The sequence below is a fragment of the Schistocerca gregaria genome, chromosome 10, assembly GCF_023897955.1.
Source record: "Schistocerca gregaria isolate iqSchGreg1 chromosome 10, iqSchGreg1.2, whole genome shotgun sequence".
NCBI lineage: Eukaryota > Metazoa > Arthropoda > Insecta > Orthoptera > Acrididae > Schistocerca > Schistocerca gregaria.
In genome coordinates this window covers 30,236,350-30,255,515 of record NC_064929.1, presented here as the reverse complement: position 1 = coordinate 30,255,515, position 19,166 = coordinate 30,236,350, and positions in this window count along the sequence as shown.

Sequence of the window (19,166 nt, the reverse complement as noted above, 5' to 3'; positions counted from 1 at the left end):
TCTACGCTTTGATCGTTCCCTGGAAGACCAGTAGTAGTTTCCGTTGCACATCTGGAGGCATTCTGTAATCTGTGGACTATCAGAGTGTTGTTGAAACACAGAAATTACATCGGGATTGAATACAAAAGTCACCATGCGCACTTTCCTACATAGAAGTAATGTCTCAATCAGACTACGCTTTCATCGTTCCCTGGAAAACCAGTAGTAGTTTCCGATGCACATCTGTAAGCATTCTGTAATCTGTGGACTATCAGAGTGTTGATGAAACACAGATATTGCATCGGGATTGAATACAACAGTCACCATGAACACTTTCCTCCATGGGATTAATGTCTCAAACAGTCTACGCTTTGATCGCTCCCTGGAAGACCAGTAGTAGTTTCTGATGCACATCTGGAGGCATTCTGTAATCTGTGGACTATCAGATTGTTGATGAAACACAGACATTGCATCGGGATTGAATACAACGGTCATCATGCGCATTTTCCTCCATGGGAGTAAAGTCTCAAACAGTCTACGATTTGATCGTTCCCTGGAAGACCAGTAGTAATTTCCGATGCACATCTGGAGCCATTCTGTAATCTGTTTACTATCAGGGTGTTTATGAAACACAGAAATTGCATCGGGATTGAATACAACAGTCACCATACGGACTTCCCTCCATGGGAGTAATGTCTCAAATAGTCTACGTTTTGATCGTTCCCTGGAAGACCAGTAGTAGTTTCTGATGCACATCTGGAGGCATTCTGTAAACTGTGGACAGTCAGAGTGTTGTTGAAACACTAAAATTGCATCGGCATTGAATACAACAGTCACAATGCGCACTTTCATCCATGGGAGTAATGTCTCAAACAGTTTACGCTTTGATCGCTCCCTGGGAGACCAGTAGTAGTTTCCGATGCACATCTGGAGGCATTCTGTAATCTGTGGACTATCAGAGTGTTGATGAAACACAGAAATTGCATCGGGATTGAATACAACAGTCACCATGCGCACTTTCCTAAATGGGTGTAATGTCTCAAACAGTCTACGCTTTGATCGCTCCCTGGAAAACCAGTACTATTTTCCGATGCCCATCTGGAGGCATTCTGTAATCTGTGGACTATCTGAGTGTTGATGAAACACAGAAATTGCATCGGGATTGAATACAATAGTTACAATGAGGACATTCCTCCATGGGAGTAATCTCTCAAACAGTCTACGCTTTGCTCGTTGCCTGGAAGACAAGTGGTAGTTTCCGATGCACATCTGGAGGCATTCTGTAATCGGTGGACTATCAGAGTGTTGATGAAACACAGAAATTGCTTCGTGATTGAATACAACATTCACCATGCGCTTTTTCCTCCATGGGAGTAATGTCTCAAACAGTCTACGCTTTGATCGTTCCATGGAAGACCAGTAGTAGTTTCCGATGCACATCTGGAGGCATTCTGTAATCTGTTTCGTATCAGAGTGTTGTTGAAACACAGAAATTGCATCGGGATTTAATACAACAGTCGCCGTGCGGACTCTCCTTAATGGGAGTAATGTCCCAAACAGTCTACGCTTTGATCGTTCCCTGGATGACCAGTAGTAGCTTCCGATGCACATCTTTAGGCAATCTGTAATCTGTGGACTATCAGAGTGTTGATAAAACACATAAATTGCATCGGGATTGAATACAACAGTCACCATTCGCACTTTCCTCCACGGGAGTAATGTCTCAAACAGTCTACGCTTTGATCGCTCCCTGGAAGGAAAGTAGTACTTTCCGATGCACATCTGGATGCATTCTGTAATCTGTGGACCTTCAAAGTGTTGATGAAACACAGAAATTGCATCGGGATAGAATACAACAGTCACCATGACCACTTTCCTCCATGGGAGTAATTCTCAAACAGTCTGCGCCTTGATCGTTCCCTGGAAGACCAGTAGTAGTTTCCGATGCACATCTGGAGGCATTCTGTAATCTGTGGACTATCTGAGTGTTGATGAAACACAGAAATTACATCGGGATTGAATACAACTGTCACCATGCGCACTTTCCCCCATGGGAGTAATTTCTCAAACAGTTTACGCTTTGATCGTTCCCTGGAAGACCAGTAGTAGTTTCCGATGGACATCTGGAGACATTCTGTAATCTGTTGAGTATCAGAGTGTTGATGAAACACAGAAATTGCATCGGGAATGAATACAACAGGACACCATGAACACTTTCCTCCATGGGAGTAATGTCTCAAACAGTCTACGCTTTGATTGTTCGCCTGAAAGACCAGTAGTAGTTTGCGATGCACATCTGGAGGCATTCTGTAATCTGTGGACTATCCGAGTGTTATTGAAACACAGAAATTGCATCGTGATTGAATACAACAGTCACCATGACCACTTTCCTCCATGGGAGTAATGTCTCAAACAGTCTACGCTTTGATCGTTCCCTGGAGAACCAGTAGTAGTTTCCGATGCACATCTTTAGGCATTCTGCAATCTGTTTACTATCAGAGTGTTGTTGAAACTCAGAAATTGCATCGGGATTGAAAACAACAGTCGCCATGCGCAATTTCCTCCATGGGAGGACCGTCTCAAAGAGTCTACGCTTTGATCGTTCCCTGGAATACCAGTAGTAGTTTCCGATGCAAATCTGTGGGCATTCTGTAATCTGTGGACTATCAGAGTGTTGTTGATACACAGAAATTGCATCGGGATTGAATACAACAGTCACCATCCGCACTTTCCCCCATGGGAGTTATGTCTCAAACAGTCTACGCTTTGATCGTTCCCTGGAAGACCAGTAGTAGTTTCGATTCACATCTGGAGGCATTCTGTAATCTGTGGACCATCAAAGTGTTGATCAAACACAGAAATTGCATCGGGATTGAATACAACTGTCACAATGAGAACTTTCCTCCATGGGAGTAATGTCTCCAACAGTCTGTGCTTTGATCGTTCCCTAGAGGACCAGTAGTAGTTTCTGATGCCCATCTGGAGGCATTCTGTATTCTGTCGACTATCAGAGTGTTGATGAAACACAGAAATTGCATCGGGATTGAATACAATAGGCACCATGCGGACATTCCTCCATGGGAGTAATGTCTCAAACAGTCTACGCTTTGTTCGTTGCCTGGAAGAACAGTGGTAGTTTCCGATGCACATCTGGAGGCATTCTGTAATCGATGGACTATCAGAGTGATGATGAAACACAGAAATTGCTTCGTGATTGAATACAACAGTCACCATGCGCTCTTTCCTCCGTTTGAGTAATGTCTCAAACAGTCTACGCTTTGATCGTTCCCTGGTAGACCAGAAGTAGTTTCCGATGCACATCTGGAGGCATTCTGTAATCTGTGGTCTATCCGGGTGTTTGATGAAACACAGAAGTAGAATCGGCTTTGAATACATCAGTCACCATGCGCAGTTTCCTCCACTGGAGTAATGTCTCAAACAGTCTACGCTTTGATCGTTCCCTGGAAGGAAAGTAGTACATTCCGATGCACATCTGGAGGCATTCTGTAATCTGTGGACTATCAGAGTGTTGATGAAACACAGAAATTGCATCGGGATTGAATACAATAGGCACCATGCGGACTTTCCTCCATGGAAGTAATGTCTCAAACAGTCTACGCTTTTCTCGTTGCCTGGAAGACCAGTGGTAGTTTCCGATGCACATCTGGAGGCATTCTGTAATCTGTGGACTATCAGAGTGTTGATGAAACACAGAAATTGCTTCGTGATTGAATACAACAGTCACCACGCGCACTTTCCTCCATGGGAGTAATGGCGCAGTCTATGCTTTGATTGTTCCCTGGAAGACCAGTAGTAGTTTCCGATGCACATCTGGAGGCATTCTGTAATCTGTGGACTATCAGAGTATTGATGAAACACAGAAATTCCATAGGGACTGACTACCACAGTCACCATGTGCACTTTCCTCCATTGTTGTAATGTCTCTAACAGTTTACGCTTTGATCGTTCCCTGGAAGACCAGTAGTAGTTTCCGATGCACATCTGGAGGCATTCTGTAATCTGTGGACTATCTGAGTGTTGATGAAACACAGAAATTACATCGGGATTGAATACAACTGTCACCATGCGCACTTTCCCCCATGGGAGTAATTTCTCAAACAGTTTACGCTTTGATCGTTCCCTGGAAGACCAGTAGTAGTTTCCGATGGACATCTGGAGACATTCTGTAATCTGTTGAGTATCAGAGTGTTGATGAAACACAGAAATTGCATCGGGAATGAATACAACAGGACACCATGAACACTTTCCTCCATGGGAGTAATGTCTCAAACAGTCTACGCTTTGATTGTTCGCCTGAAAGACCAGTAGTAGTTTGCGATGCACATCTGGAGGCATTCTGTAATCTGTGGACTATCAGAGTGTTGTTGAAACACAGAAATTACATCGGGATTGAATACAAAAGTCACCATGCGCACTTTCCTACATAGAAGTAATGTCTCAATCAGACTACGCTTTCATCGTTCCCTGGAAAACCAGTAGTATTTTCCGATGCACATCTGTAAGCATTCTGTAATTTGTGGACTATCAGAGTGTTGATGAAACACAGATATTGCATCGGGATTGAATACAACAGTCACCATGCGCACTTTCTCCATGGGATTAATGTCTCAAACAGTCTACGCTTTGATCGCTCCCTGGAAGACCAGTAGTAGCTTCTGATGCACATCTGGAGGCATTCTGTAATCTGTGGACTATCAGATTGTTGATGAAACACAGACATTGCATCGGGATTGAATACAACGGTCATCATGCGCATTTTCCTCCATGGGAGTAAAGTCTCAAACAGTCTACGATTTGATCGTTCCCTGGAAGACCAGTAGTAATTTCCGATGCACATCTGGAGCCATTCTGTAATCTGTTTACTATCAGGGTGTTGTTGAAACACAGAAATTGCATCGGGATTGAATACAACAGTCACCATACGGACTTCCCTCCATGGGAGTAATGTCTCAAATAGTCTACGTTTTGATCGTTCCCTGGAAGACCAGTAGTAGTTTCTGATGCACATCTGGAGGCATTCTGTAAACTGTGGACAGTCAGAGTGTTGTTGAAACACTAAAATTGCATCGGCATTGAATACAACAGTCACAATGCGCACTTTCATCCATGGGAGTAATGTCTCAAACAGTTTACGCTTTGATCGCTCCCTGGGAGACCAGTAGTAGTTTCCGATGCACATCTGGAGGCATTCTGTAATCTGTGGACTATCAGAGTGTTGATGAAACACAGAAATTGCATCGGGATTGAATACAACAGTCACCATGCGCACTTTCCTAAATGGGTGTAATGTCTCAAACAGTCTACGCTTTGATCGCTCCCTGGAAAACCAGTACTATTTTCCGATGCCCATCTGGAGGCATTCTGTAATCTGTGGACTATCTGAGTGTTGATGAAACACAGAAATTGCTTCGTGATTGAATACAACATTCACCATGCGCTTTTTCCTCCATGGGAGTAATGTCTCAAACAGTCTACGCTTTGATCGTTCCATGGAAGACCAGTAGTAGTTTCCGATGCACATCTGGAGGCATTCTGTAATCTGTTTCGTATCAGAGTGTTGTTGAAACACAGAAATTGCATCGGGATTTAATACAACAGTCGCCGTGCGGACTCCCCTTAATGGGAGTAATGTCCCAAACAGTCTACGCTTTGATCGTTTCCTGGATGACCAGTAGTAGCTTCCGATGCACATCTTTAGGCAATCTGTAATCTGTGGACTATCAGAGTGTTGATAAAACACATAAATTGCATCGGGATTGAATACAACAGTCACCATTCGCACTTTCCTCCACGGGAGTAATGTCTCAAACAGTCTACGCTTTGATCGCTCCCTGGAAGGAAAGTAGTACTTTCCGATGCACATCTGGATGCATTCTGTAATCTGTGGACCTTCAAAGTGTTGATGAAACACAGAAATTGCATCGGGATAGAATACAACAGTCACCATGACCACTTTCCTCCATGGGAGTAATTCTCAAACAGTCTGCGCCTTGATCGTTCCCTGGAAGACCAGTAGTAGTTTCCGATGCACATCTGGAGGCATTCTGTAATCTGTGGACTATCTGAGTGTTGATGAAACACAGAAATTACATCGGGATTGAATACAACTGTCACCATGCGCACTTTCCCCCATGGGAGTAATTTCTCAAACAGTTTACGCTTTGATCGTTCCCTGGAAGACCAGTAGTAGTTTCCGATGGACATCTGGAGGCATTCTGTAATCTGTTGAGTATCAGAGTGTTGATGAAACACAGAAATTGCATCGGGAATGAATACAACAGGACACCATGAACACTTTCCTCCATGGGAGTAATGTCTCAAACAGTCTACGCTTTGATTGTTCGCCTGAAAGACCAGTAGTAGTTTGCGATGCACATCTGGAGGCATTCTGTAATCTGTGGACTATCCGAGTGTTATTGAAACACAGAAATTGCATCGTGATTGAATACAACAGTCACCATGACCACTTTCCTCCATGGGAGTAATGTCTCAAACAGTCTACGCTTTGATCGTTCCCTGGAGAACCAGTAGTAGTTTCCGATGCACATCTTTAGGCATTCTGCAATCTGTTTACTATCAGAGTGTTGTTGAAACTCAGAAATTGCATCGGGATTGAAAACAACAGTCGCCATGCGCAATTTCCTCCATGGGAGGACCGTCTCAAAGAGTCTACGCTTTGATCGTTCCCTGAAATACCAGTAGTAGTTTCCGATGCAAATCTGTGGGCATTCTGTAATCTGTGGACTATCAGAGTGTTGTTGATACACAGAAATTGCATCGGGATTGAATACAACAGTCACCATCCGCACTTTCCCCCATGGGAGTTATGTCTCAAACAGTCTACGCTTTGATCGTTCCCTGGAAGACCAGTAGTAGTTTCGATTCACATCTGGAGGCATTCTGTAATCTGTGGACCATCAAAGTGTTGATGAAACACAGAAATTGCATCGGGATTGAATACAACTGTCACAATGAGAACTTTCCTCCATGGGAGTAATGTCTCCAACAGTCTGTGATTTGATCGTTCCCTAGAGGACCAGTAGTAGTTTCCGATGCCCATCTGGAGGCATTCTGTATTCTGTCGACTATCAGAGTGTTGATGAAACACAGAAATTGCATCGGGATTGAATACAATAGGCACCATGCGGACATTCCTCCATGGGAGTAATGTCTCAAACAGTCTACGCTTTGTTCGTTGCCTGGAAGAACAGTGGTAGTTTCCGATGCACATCTGGAGGCATTCTGTAATCGATGGACTATCAGAGTGATGATGAAACACAGAAATTGCTTCGTGATTGAATACAACAGTCACCATGCGCTCTTTCCTCCGTTTGAGTAATGTCTCAAACAGTCTACGCTTTGATCGTTCCCTGGTAGACCAGAAGTAGTTTCCGATGCACATCTGGAGGCATTCTGTAATCTGTGGACTATCAGAGTGTTGATGAACACAGAAATTGCATCGGGATTGAATACAACAGGCACCATGCGTACATTTCTCCATTGGAGTAATGTCTCAAACTGTCATCGCTTTGATCGTTCCCTCAAGACCAGTAGTAGTTTCCGATGCACATCTGGGGGCATTCTGTAATCTGTGGACTATCTGAGTGTTGATGAAACACAGAAATTACATCGGGATTGAATACAACTGTCACCATGCGCACTTTCCCCCATGGGTGTAATGTCTCAAACAGTTTACGCTTTGATCATTCCCTGGAAGACCATAAGTTGTTTCCGATGGAAATCAGGAGACATTCTGTAATCTGTTGACTATCAGAGTGTTGATGAAACACAGAAATTGCATCGGGAATGAATACAACAGTCACCATGACCACTTTCTTCCATGGGAGCAATGGTTCAAACAGTCTACGCTTTGATTGTTCCCTGGAAGACTAGTAGTAGTTTCCGATGCACATCTGGAGGCATTCTGCAAACCGTTTTACTATCAGAGTGTTGTTGAAACTCAGAAATTGCATTGGGATTGAATACAACAGTCGCCATGCGCACTTTCCCCCATGGGAGTTATGTCTCACACAGTCTACGCTTTGATCGTTCCCTGGAAGACCAGTAGTAGTTTCGATTCACATCTGGAGGCATTCTGTAATCTGTGGACCATCAAAGTGTTGATGAAACACAGAAATTGCATCGGGATTGAATACAACAGTCACAATGCGCACTTTCCTCCATGGGAGTACTGTCTCCAACAGTCTATGCTTTGATCGTTCCCTGGAAGACCAGTAGTAGTTTCCGATGCACATCTGGAGGCATTCTGTAATCTGTGGACTATCAGAGTGTTGTTGAACACATACATTGCATCGGGATTGAATACAACAGTCACCATGCGCACTTTCCTCAATGGGAGTAATGTCTTAAACAGTCTACGGTTTGATCGTTCCCTGGAAGAGCAGTAGAAGATTCCGATGCACATCTGGAGGCATTCTGTGACCTGTGGACCTTCAAAGTGTTGATGAAACACAGAAATTGCATCGGGATTTAATACAACAGTCACCATGCGCACATTCCTCAATGGGAGTAATGTCTCAAACAGTCTACGCTTTGATCGTTCCCTGAAAGTCCAGTAGTAGTTTCCGATGCACATCTGGAGGCATTCTGTAATCTGTGGTCTATCCGGGTGTTTGATGAAACACAGAAGTAGAATCGGCATTGAATACATCAGTCACCATGCGCAGTTTCCTCCACTGGAGTAATGTCTCAAAGAGTCTACGCTTTGATCGTTCCCTGGAAGGAAAGTAGTACATTCCGATGCACATCTGGAGGCATTCTGTAATCTGTGGACTATCAGAGCGTTGATGAAACACAGAAATTGCATCGGGATTGAATACAATAGGCACCATGCGGACTTTCCTCCATGGAAGTAATGCCTCAAACAGTCTACGCTTTTCTCGTTGCCTGGAAGACCAGTGGTAGTTTCCGATGCACATCTGGAGGCATTCTGTAATCTGTGGACTATCAGACTGTTGATGAAACACAGAAATTGCTTCGTGATTGAATACAACAGTCACCACGCGCACTTTCCTCCATGGGAGTAATGGCGCAGTCTATGCTTTGATTGTTCCCTGGAAGACCAGTAGTAGTTTCCGATGCACATCTGGAGGCATTCTGTAATCTGTGGACTATCAGAGTATTGATGAAACACAGAAATTCCATAGGGACTGACTACCACAGTCACCATGTGCACTTTCCTCCATTGTTGTAATGTCTCTAACAGTTTACGCTTTGATCGTTCCCTGGAAGACCAGTAGTAGTTTCCGATTCACATCTGGAGGCATTCTGTAATCTGTGGACTATCAGAGTGTTGATTAAACACAGAAATTGCATCGGGATTGAATACAACAGTCACCATGCGCACTTTCCTCCATGGGAGTAATGCCTCGAACAGTCTACGCTTTGATCGTTCCCTGGAAGACCAGTAGTAGTTTCCGTTGCACATCTGGAGGCATTCTGTAATCTGTGGACTATCAGAGTGTTGTTGAAACACAGAAATTACATCGGGATTGAATACAAAAGTCACCATGCGCACTTTCCTACATAGAAGTAATGTCTCAATCAGACTACGCTTTTATCGTTCCCTGGAAAACCAGTAGTAGTTTCCGATGCACATCTATAAGCATTCTGTAATCTGTGGACTATCAGAGTGTTGATCAAACACAGATATTGCATCGGGATTGAATACAACAGTCACCATGCGCACTTTCTCCATGGGATTAATGTCTCAAACAGTCTACGCTTTGATCGCTCCCTGGAAGACCAGTAGTAGTTTCTGATGCACATCTGGAGGCATTCTGTAATCTGTGGACTATCAGATTGTTGATGAAACACAGAAATTGCATCGGGATTGAATACAACAGTCATCATGCGCATTTTCCTCCATGGGAGTAATGTCTCAAATAGTCTACGTTTTGATCGTTCCCTGGAAGACCAGTAGTAGTTTCTGATGCACATCTGGAGGCATTCCGTAAACTGTGGACAGTCAGAGTGTTGTTGAAACACTAAAATTGCATCGGCATTGAATACAACAGTCACACTGCGCACTTTCATCCATGGGAATAATGTCTCAAACAGTTTACGGTTTGATCGCTCCCTGGGAGACCAGTAGTAGATTCCGATGCACATCTGGAGGCATTCTGTAGTCTGTGGACTATCAGAGTGTTGATGAAACACAGAAATTGCATCGGGATTGAACACAACAGTCACCATGCGCACTTTCCTAAATGGGTGTAATGTCTCAAACAGTCTACGCTTTGATCGCTCCCTGGAAAACCAGTACTATTTTCCGATGCCCATCTGGAGGCTTTCTGTAATCTGTGGACTATCTGAGTGTTGATGAAACACAGACTTTGCATCGGGATTGAATACAATAGGCACCATGAGGATATTCCTCCATGGGAGTAATCTCTCAAACAGTCTACGCTTTGCTCGTTGCCTGGAAGACAAGTGGTAGTTTCCGATGCACATCTGGAGGCATTCTGTAATCGGTGGACTATCAGAGTGTTGATGAAACACATAAATTGCTTCGTGATTGAATACAACATTCACCATGCGCTCTTTCCTCCATGGGAGTAATGTCTCAAACAGTCTACGCTTTGATCGTTCCATGGAAGACCAGTAGTAGTTTCCGATGCACATCTGGAGGCATTCTGTAATCTGTTTAGTATCAGAGTGTTGTTGAAACACAGGAATTGCATCGGGATTGAATACAACAGTCGCCGTGCGGACTCTCCTTAATGGGAGTAATGTCCCAAACAGTCTACGCTTTGATCGTTCCCTGGACGACCAGTAGTAGCTTCCGATGCACATCTTTAGGCAATCTGTAATCTGTGGACTATCAGAGTGTTGATAAAACACAGAAATTGCATCGGGATTGAATACAACTGTCACCATTCGCACTTTCCTCCACGGGAGTAATGTCTCAAACAGTCTACGCTTTGATCGCTCCCTGGAAGGAAAGTAGTACTTTCCGATGCACATCTGGATGCATTCTGTAATCTGTGGACCTTCAAAGTGTTGATGAAACACAGAAATTGCATCGGGATAGAATACAACAGTCACAATGACCACTTTCCTCCATGGGAGTATTTCTCAAACAGTCTACGCCTTGTCCGTCCCTGGAAGACCAGTAGTAGTTTCCGATGCACATCTGGAGGCATTCTGTAATCTGTGGACTATCTGAGTGTTGATGAAACACAGAAATTACATCGGGATTGAATACAACTGTCACCATGCGCACTTTCCCCCATGGGAGTAATTTCTCAAACAGTTTACGCTTTGATCGTTCCCTGGAAGACCAGTACTATTTTCCGATGGACATCTGGAGACATTCTGTAATCTGTTGAGTATCAGAGTGTTGATGAAACACAGAAATTGCATCGGGAATGAATACAACGGACACCATGAACACTTTCCTCCATGGGAGTAATGTCTCAAACAGTCTACGCTTTGATTGTTCGCCTGAAAGACCAGTACTACTTTGCGATGCACATCTGGAGGCATTCTGTAATCTGTGGACTATCCGAGTGTTATTGAAACACAGAAATTGCATCGTGATTAAATACAACAGTCACCACGACCACTTTCCTCCATGGGAGTAATGTCTCAAACAGTCTACGCTTTGATCGTTCCCTGGAGAACCAGTAGTAGTTTCCGATGCACATCTGGAGGCATTCTGCAATCTGTTTACTATCAGAGTGTTGTTGAAACTCAGAAATTGCATCGAGATTGAAAACAACAGTCGCCATGCGCACTTTCCTCCATGGGAGGGCCGTCTCAAAGAGTCTACGCTTTGATCGTTCCCTGGAATACCAGTAGTAGTTTCCGATGCAAATCTGTGGGCATTCTGTAATCTGTGGACTATCAGAGTGTTGTTGATACACAGAAATTGCATCGGGATTGAATACAACAGTCACCATCCGCACTTTCCCCCATGGGAGTTATGTCTCAAACAGTCTACGCTTTGATCGTTCCCTGGAAGACCAGTAGTAGTTTCGATTCACATCTGGAGGCATTCTGTAATCTGTGGACCATCAAAGTGTTGATGAAACACAGAAATTGCATCGGGATTGAATACAACTGTCACAATGAGCACTTTCCTCCATGGGAGTAATGTCTCCAACAGTCTGTGCTTTGATCGTTCCCTAGAGGACCAGTAGTAGTTTCCGATGCCCATCTGGAGGCATTCTGTATTCTGTGGACTATCAGAGTGTTGATGAAACACAGAAATTGCATCGGGATTGAATACAATAGGCACCATGCGGACATTCCTCCATGGGAGTAATGTCTCAAACAGTCTACGCTTTGTTCGTTGCCTGGAAGAACAGTGGTAGTTTCCGATGCACATCTGGAGGCATTCTGTAATCGATGGACTATCAGAGTGATGATGAAACACAGAAATTGCTTCGTGATTGAATACAACACTCACCATGCGCTCCTTCCTCCGTGGCAGTAATGTCTCAAACAGTCTACGCTTTGATCGTTCCCTGGTAGACCAGAAGTAGTTTCCGATGCACATCTGGAGGCATTCTGTAATCTGTGGACTATCAGAGTGTTGATGAACACAGAAATTGCATCGGGATTGAATACAACAGGCACCATGCGTACATTTCTCCATTGGAGTAATGTCTCAAACTGTCATCGCTTTGATCGTTCCCACAAGACCAGTAGTAGTTTCCGATGCACATCTGGAGGCATTCTGTAATCTGTGGACTATCTGAGTGTTGATGAAACACAGAAATTACATCGGGATTGAATACAACTGTCACCATGCGCACTTTCCCCCATGGGTGTTATGTCTCAAACAGTTTACGCTTTGATCATTCCCTGGAAGACCAGTAGTTGTTTCCGATGGACATCAGGAGACATTCTGTAATCTGTTGACTATCAGAGTGTTGATGAAACACAGAAATTGAATCGGGAATGAATACAACAGTCACCATGACCACTTTCTTCCATGGGAGCAATGGTTCAAACAGTCTACGCTTTGATTGTTCTCTGGAAGACTAGTAGTAGTTTCCGATGCACATCTGGAGGCATTCTGCAAACCGTTTTACTATCAGAGTGTTGTTGAAACTCAGAAATTGCATTGGGATTGAATACAACAGTCGCCATGCGCACTTTCCCCCATGGGAGTTATGTCTCAATCAGTCTACACTTTTATCTTTGCTGGAAGACCAGTAGTAGTTTCGATTCACATCTGGAGGTATTCTGTAATCTGTGGACCATCAAAGTGTTGATGAAACACAGAAATTGCATCGGGATTGAATACAACAGTCACAATGCGCACTTTCCTCCATGGGAGTAATGTCTCCAACAGTCTATGCTTTGATCGTTCCCTGGAAGACCAGTAGTAGTTTCCGATGCACATCTGGAGGCATTCTGTAATCTGTGGACTATCAGAGTGTTGTTGAAACACATACATTGCATCGGGATTGAAAGCAACAGTCACCATGCGCACTTTCCTCAATGGGAGTAATGTCTTAAACAGTCTAAGGTTTGATCGTTCCCTGGAAGACCAGTAGAAGATTCCGATGCACATCTGGTGGCATTCTGTGACCTGTGGACCTTCAAAGTGTTGATGAAACACAGAAATTGCATCGGGATTTAATACAACAGTCACCATGCGCACTTTCCTCAAAGGGAGTAATGTCTCAAACAGTCTACGCTTTGATCGTTCCCTGAAAGTCCAGTAGTAGTTTCCGATGCACATCTGGAGGCATTCTGTAATCTGTGGTCTATCCAGGTGTTGATGAAACACAGAAGTAGAATCGGCATTGAATACATCAGTCACCATGCGCAGTTTCCTCCACTGGAGTAATGTCTCAAACAGTCTACGCTTCGATCGTTCCCTGGAAGGAAAGTAGTACATTCCGATGCACATCTGGAGGCATTCTGTAATCTGTGGACTATCAGAGTGTTGATGAACACAGATATTGCATTGGGATTGAATACAACAGTCAACATGCGCACTTTCCTCCATGGGTGTAATGTCTCAAACAGTCTACGCTTTGATCGTTCCCTGGAAGATCAGTAGTAGTTTCCGATGCACATCTGGAGGCATTCTGTAATCTGTTTAGTATCAGAGAGTTGTTGAAACACAGAAATTGCATCGGGATTGAATACAACAGTCTCCGTGCGGACTTTCCTCAGTGGGAGTAATGTCTCAAACAGTCTATGCTTTGATCGTTCCTGAACGAACAGTAGTAGTTTCCGATGCACATCTGGAGGCGTTCTGTAGACTGTGGACCTTCAAAGTGTTGATGAAACACAGAAATTGCATTGTGATTGATTACAACAGTCACCATGCGCACTTTCCTCCATGGGGGTAATCTCTTAAACAGTCTATGATTTGATCGTTCCCAGGAAGACCAGTAGTAGTTTCCGATGCACATCTGGAGGCAATCTATAATCTGTGGACTATCAGAGTGTTGATGAAACACAGAAATTGCATCGGGATTGAATACAACAGTCACCATGCGCACTTTCCTCCATGGGAGTAATGTCTCAAACAGTCTACGCTTTGATCGTTCCCTGGAAGACCAGTAGTAGTTTCCGATGCACATCTGGAGGCATTCTGTAATCTGTTTAGTATCAGAGAGTTGTTGAAAAACAGAAATTGCATCGGGATTGAATACAACAGTCTCCGTGCGGACTTTCCTCAATGGGAGTAATGTCTCAAACAGTCTACGCTTTGATCGTTCCCTAGAAGACCAGTAGTAGCTTCCGATGCACATCTGGAGGCAATCTGTAATCTGTGGACTATCCGATTGCTAATGAAACACAGAAATTGCATCGGGATGGAATACAACAGTCACCATGACCACTTTCCTCCATGGGAGTCATGTCTCAAACAGTCTACGCTTTGATAGTTCCCAGGAAGACAAGTAGTAGTTTCCGATGCACATCTGGAGGCATTCTGTGACCTGTGGACCTTCAAAGTGTTGATGAAACACAGAAATTGCATCGGGATTTAATACAACAGTCACCATGCGCACTTTCCTCAAAGGGAGTAATGTCTCAAACAGTCTACGCTTTGATCGTTCCCTGAAAGTCCAGTAGTAGTTTCCGATGCACATCTGGAGGCATTCTGTAATCTGTGGTCTATCCGGGTGTTGATGAAACACAGAAGTAGAATCGGCATTGAATACATCAGTCACCATGCGCAGTTTCCTCCACTGGAGTAATGTCTCAAACAGTCTACGCTTTAATCGTTCCCTGGAAGGAAAGTAGTACATTCCGATGCACATCTGGAGGCATTCTGTAATCTGTGGACTATCAGAGTGTTGATGAACACAGATATTGCATTGGGATCGAATACAACAGTCAACATGCGCACTTTCCTCCATGGGTGTAATGTCTCAAACAGTCTACGCTTTGATCGTTCCCTGGAAGACCAGTAGTAGTTTCCGATGCACGACTGGAGGCATTCAGTAATCTGTTTAGTATCAGAGAGTTGTTGAAACACAGAAATTGCATCGGGATTGAATACAACAGTCTCCGTGCGGACTTTCCTCAATGGGAGTAATGTCTCAAACAGTCTACGCTTTGATCGTTCCCTAGAAGACCAGTAGTAGCTTCCGATGCACATCTGGAGGCAATCTGTAATCTGCATACTAACTGTGTGTTGATGAAACACAGAAATTGCATCGGCATTGAATACAACAGCCTCCATTCGCACTCTCCTCCACGGGAGTAATGTCTCAAACAGTCTATGCTTTGATCGTTCCCTGTAAGACCAGTAGTACTTTCGATTCACATCTGGAGGCATTCCGTAATCTGTGGACCTTCAAAGTGTTGATGAAATACAGTAATTGCATCGGGATTGAATACAACAGTCACCATGCGCACTTTCCTCCATGGGATAATGTCTCAAACAGTCTACGCTTTGATCGATGCCTGGAAGAACAGTAGTAGTTTCCGATGCACATCTGGAGGCATTCTGTAATCTGTGGACTATCAGAGTGTTGATGAAACACAGAAATTGCATCGGGATTGAATACAACAGGTACCATGCGTACATTTCTCCATTTGAGTAACGTCACAAACTGTCATCGCTTTGATCGTTCCCTCAAGACCAGTAGTAGTTTCCGATGGACATCTGGAGGCATTCTGTAATCTGTGGACTATCCGATTGCTAATGAAACACAGAAATTGCATCGGGATGGAATACAACAGTCACCATGACCACTTTCCTCCATGGGAGTCATGTCTCAAACAGTCTACGCTTTGATCGTTCCCAGGAAGACCAGTAGTAGTTTCCGATGCACATCTGGAGGCATTCTGTAATCTGTGGACTATCAGAGTGTTGATGAAACACAGATATTGCATCGGGATTGAATACAACATTCACCATTCGCACTTTCCTTCACGGGAGTAATGTCTCAAACAGTCTACGATTTGATCGTTCCGTGAAAGACCAGTAGTAGTTTCCGATGCACATCTGGAGGCATTCTGTAATCTCTGGGCTATCTGAGTGTCGATGAAACACAGATATTACATCGGGATTGAATACAACAGTCACCATGCGCGCTTTCCCCCATGGGAGTAATGTCTCAAACAGTCTACGCTTTGATCGTTCCCTAGAAGGAAAGTAGTACATTCCGATGCACATCTGGAGGCATTCTGTAATCTGTGGACTATCAGAGAGTTGATGAAACAAAGAAATTGCATCGGGATTAAATACAACAGTCACCATGCGCACTTTCCTCCATGGGAGTAATGTCTCAACCTGTCTACGCTTTGATCGTTCCAAGGAAGACCAGTAGTAGTTTCCTATGCACATCTGGAGGCATACTGTAATCTGTTTTCTATCAGAGTGTTGTTGAAACACAGAAAATGCATCGGGATTGAATACAACAGTCATCATGCGGACTTTCCTCCATGGGAGTAATGTCTCAAACAGTCTACAATTTGATCGTTCCCTGGAAGACCAGAAATAGTTTCCGATGCACATCTGGAGGCAATCTGTAAACTGTGGACTATCAGAGTGTTGATGAAACACAGAAATTACATCGGGATTGAATACAACAGTCACCATTCGCACTTTCCTTCACGGGAGTAAATTTCTCAAACAGTCTACGCTTTGATCGTTCCCTGGAAGACCACTAGTAGTTTCCGATGCACATCTGGAGGCATTCTGTAATCTGTGGATCTTCAAAGTGTTGATGAAACACAGAAATAGCTTCGGGATCGAATACAACATTCACCATGACCACTTTCCTCCATAGAAGTAATTCGCAAACAGTCTACGCTTTGATCGTTCCCTGGAAGACCTGTTGTAGTTTCCGATGCACATCTGGAGGCGTTCTATAATCTGTGGACTATCAGGGTGTTGTTGAAACACAGAAATTGCATCGCGATTTAATGCAACGGTCACCAAGCGCACTTTCCTTCATGGGAGTAATGTCTCAAACAGTCTACGCTTTGATCGTTCCCTGGAAGACCAGTAGTGGTTTCCGATGCACATCTGGTGGCATTCTGTAATCTGTGGATTATCACAGTGTTAATGAAACACAGAAATTGCGTCGGGATTGAATACAACAGTCACCATGCGCAGTTACCTCCACGGTAGTAGTGTCTCAAACAGTCTACGCTTTGATCGTTCCCTGGAATGCCAGTAGTAGTTTCCGATGCACATCTGGAGGCATTCTGTAAACTTTGGACTATCAGAGTGTTGATGAACACAGAAATTGCATCGGGATAGAATACAACAGGCACCGTGCGTACATTTCTCCATTGGAGTAATGTCTCAAACTGTCATCGCTTTGATCGTTCCCAAAAGACCAGTAGTACTTTCCGATGCACATCTGGAGGCATCCTGTAATCAGTGGATTATCCGAGTGTTAATGAAACACAGAAATTGCATCGGGAATGAATACAACAGTCACCATGACCACTTTCCTCCATGAGAGTAATGTCTCAAACAGTCTACCCTTTGATCGTTCCCTGGAAGACCAGTAGTAGTTTCCGATGCACATCTGGAGGCATTCTGAAATCTGTTTTCTATCAGAGTGTTGTTGAAACACAGAAATTGCATCGGGATTGAATACAACAGTCACCATGCGGACTTTCCTCCATGGGAGTAATGTCTCAAACAGTCTACAATTTGATCGTTCCCTGGAAGACCAGTAGTAGTTTCCGATGCACATCTGGAGGCATTCTGTAATCTGTGGAATATCAGAGTGTTGTTGAAACACAGAAATTGCATCGGGATTGAATACACCAGCCACCATGTGCACATTCCTCCATGGGAGTAATGTCTTAAACAGTCTACGATTTGATCGTTCCCTTGAAGACCAGTAGTAGTTTCCGATGCACATCTGGAGCATTCTGTAATCTGTTTACTATCAGAGTGTTGTTGAAACACAGAAATTGCATCGGGATTGAATACAACAGTCGCCATGCGGACTTACCTCCATGGGACTAATGTCTCAAACAGTCTACGCTTTGATCGTTCCCTGGAAGACCAGTAGTAGTTTCCAATGCACATCTGGAGGCAATCTGTAATCTGTGGACCATCAGAGTGTTGATGAAACACAGAAATTGCATCGGGATTGAATACAACAGTCACCATTCGCACTTTCCTTCACGGGAGTAATGTCTCAAACAGTCTACGCTTTGATCGTTCCCTGGAAGACCACTAGTAGTTTCCGATGCACATCTGGAGGCATTCTGTAATCTGTGGATCTTCAAAGTGTTGATGAAACACAGAAATAGCTTCGGGATCGAATACAACAGTCACCATGACCACTTTCCTCCATGGAAGTAATTCGCAAACAGTCTACGCTTTGATCGTTCCCTGGAAGACCAGTTGTAGTTTCCGATGCACATCTGGAGGCGTTCTATAATCTGTGGACTATCAGGGTGTTGTTGAAACACAGAAATTGCATCGCGATTTAATGCAACGGTCACCAAGCGCACTTTCCTCCATGGGAGTAATGTCTCAAACAGTCTACGCTTTGATCGTTCCCTGGAAGACCAGTAGTGGTTTCCGATGCACATCTGGTGGCATTCTGTAATCTGTGGATTATCACAGTGTTAATGAAACACAGAAATTGCGTCGGGATTGAATACAACAGTCACCATGCGCAGTTACCTCCACGGTAGTAGTGTCTCAAACAGTCTACGCTTTGATCGTTCCCTGGAATGCCAGTAGTAGT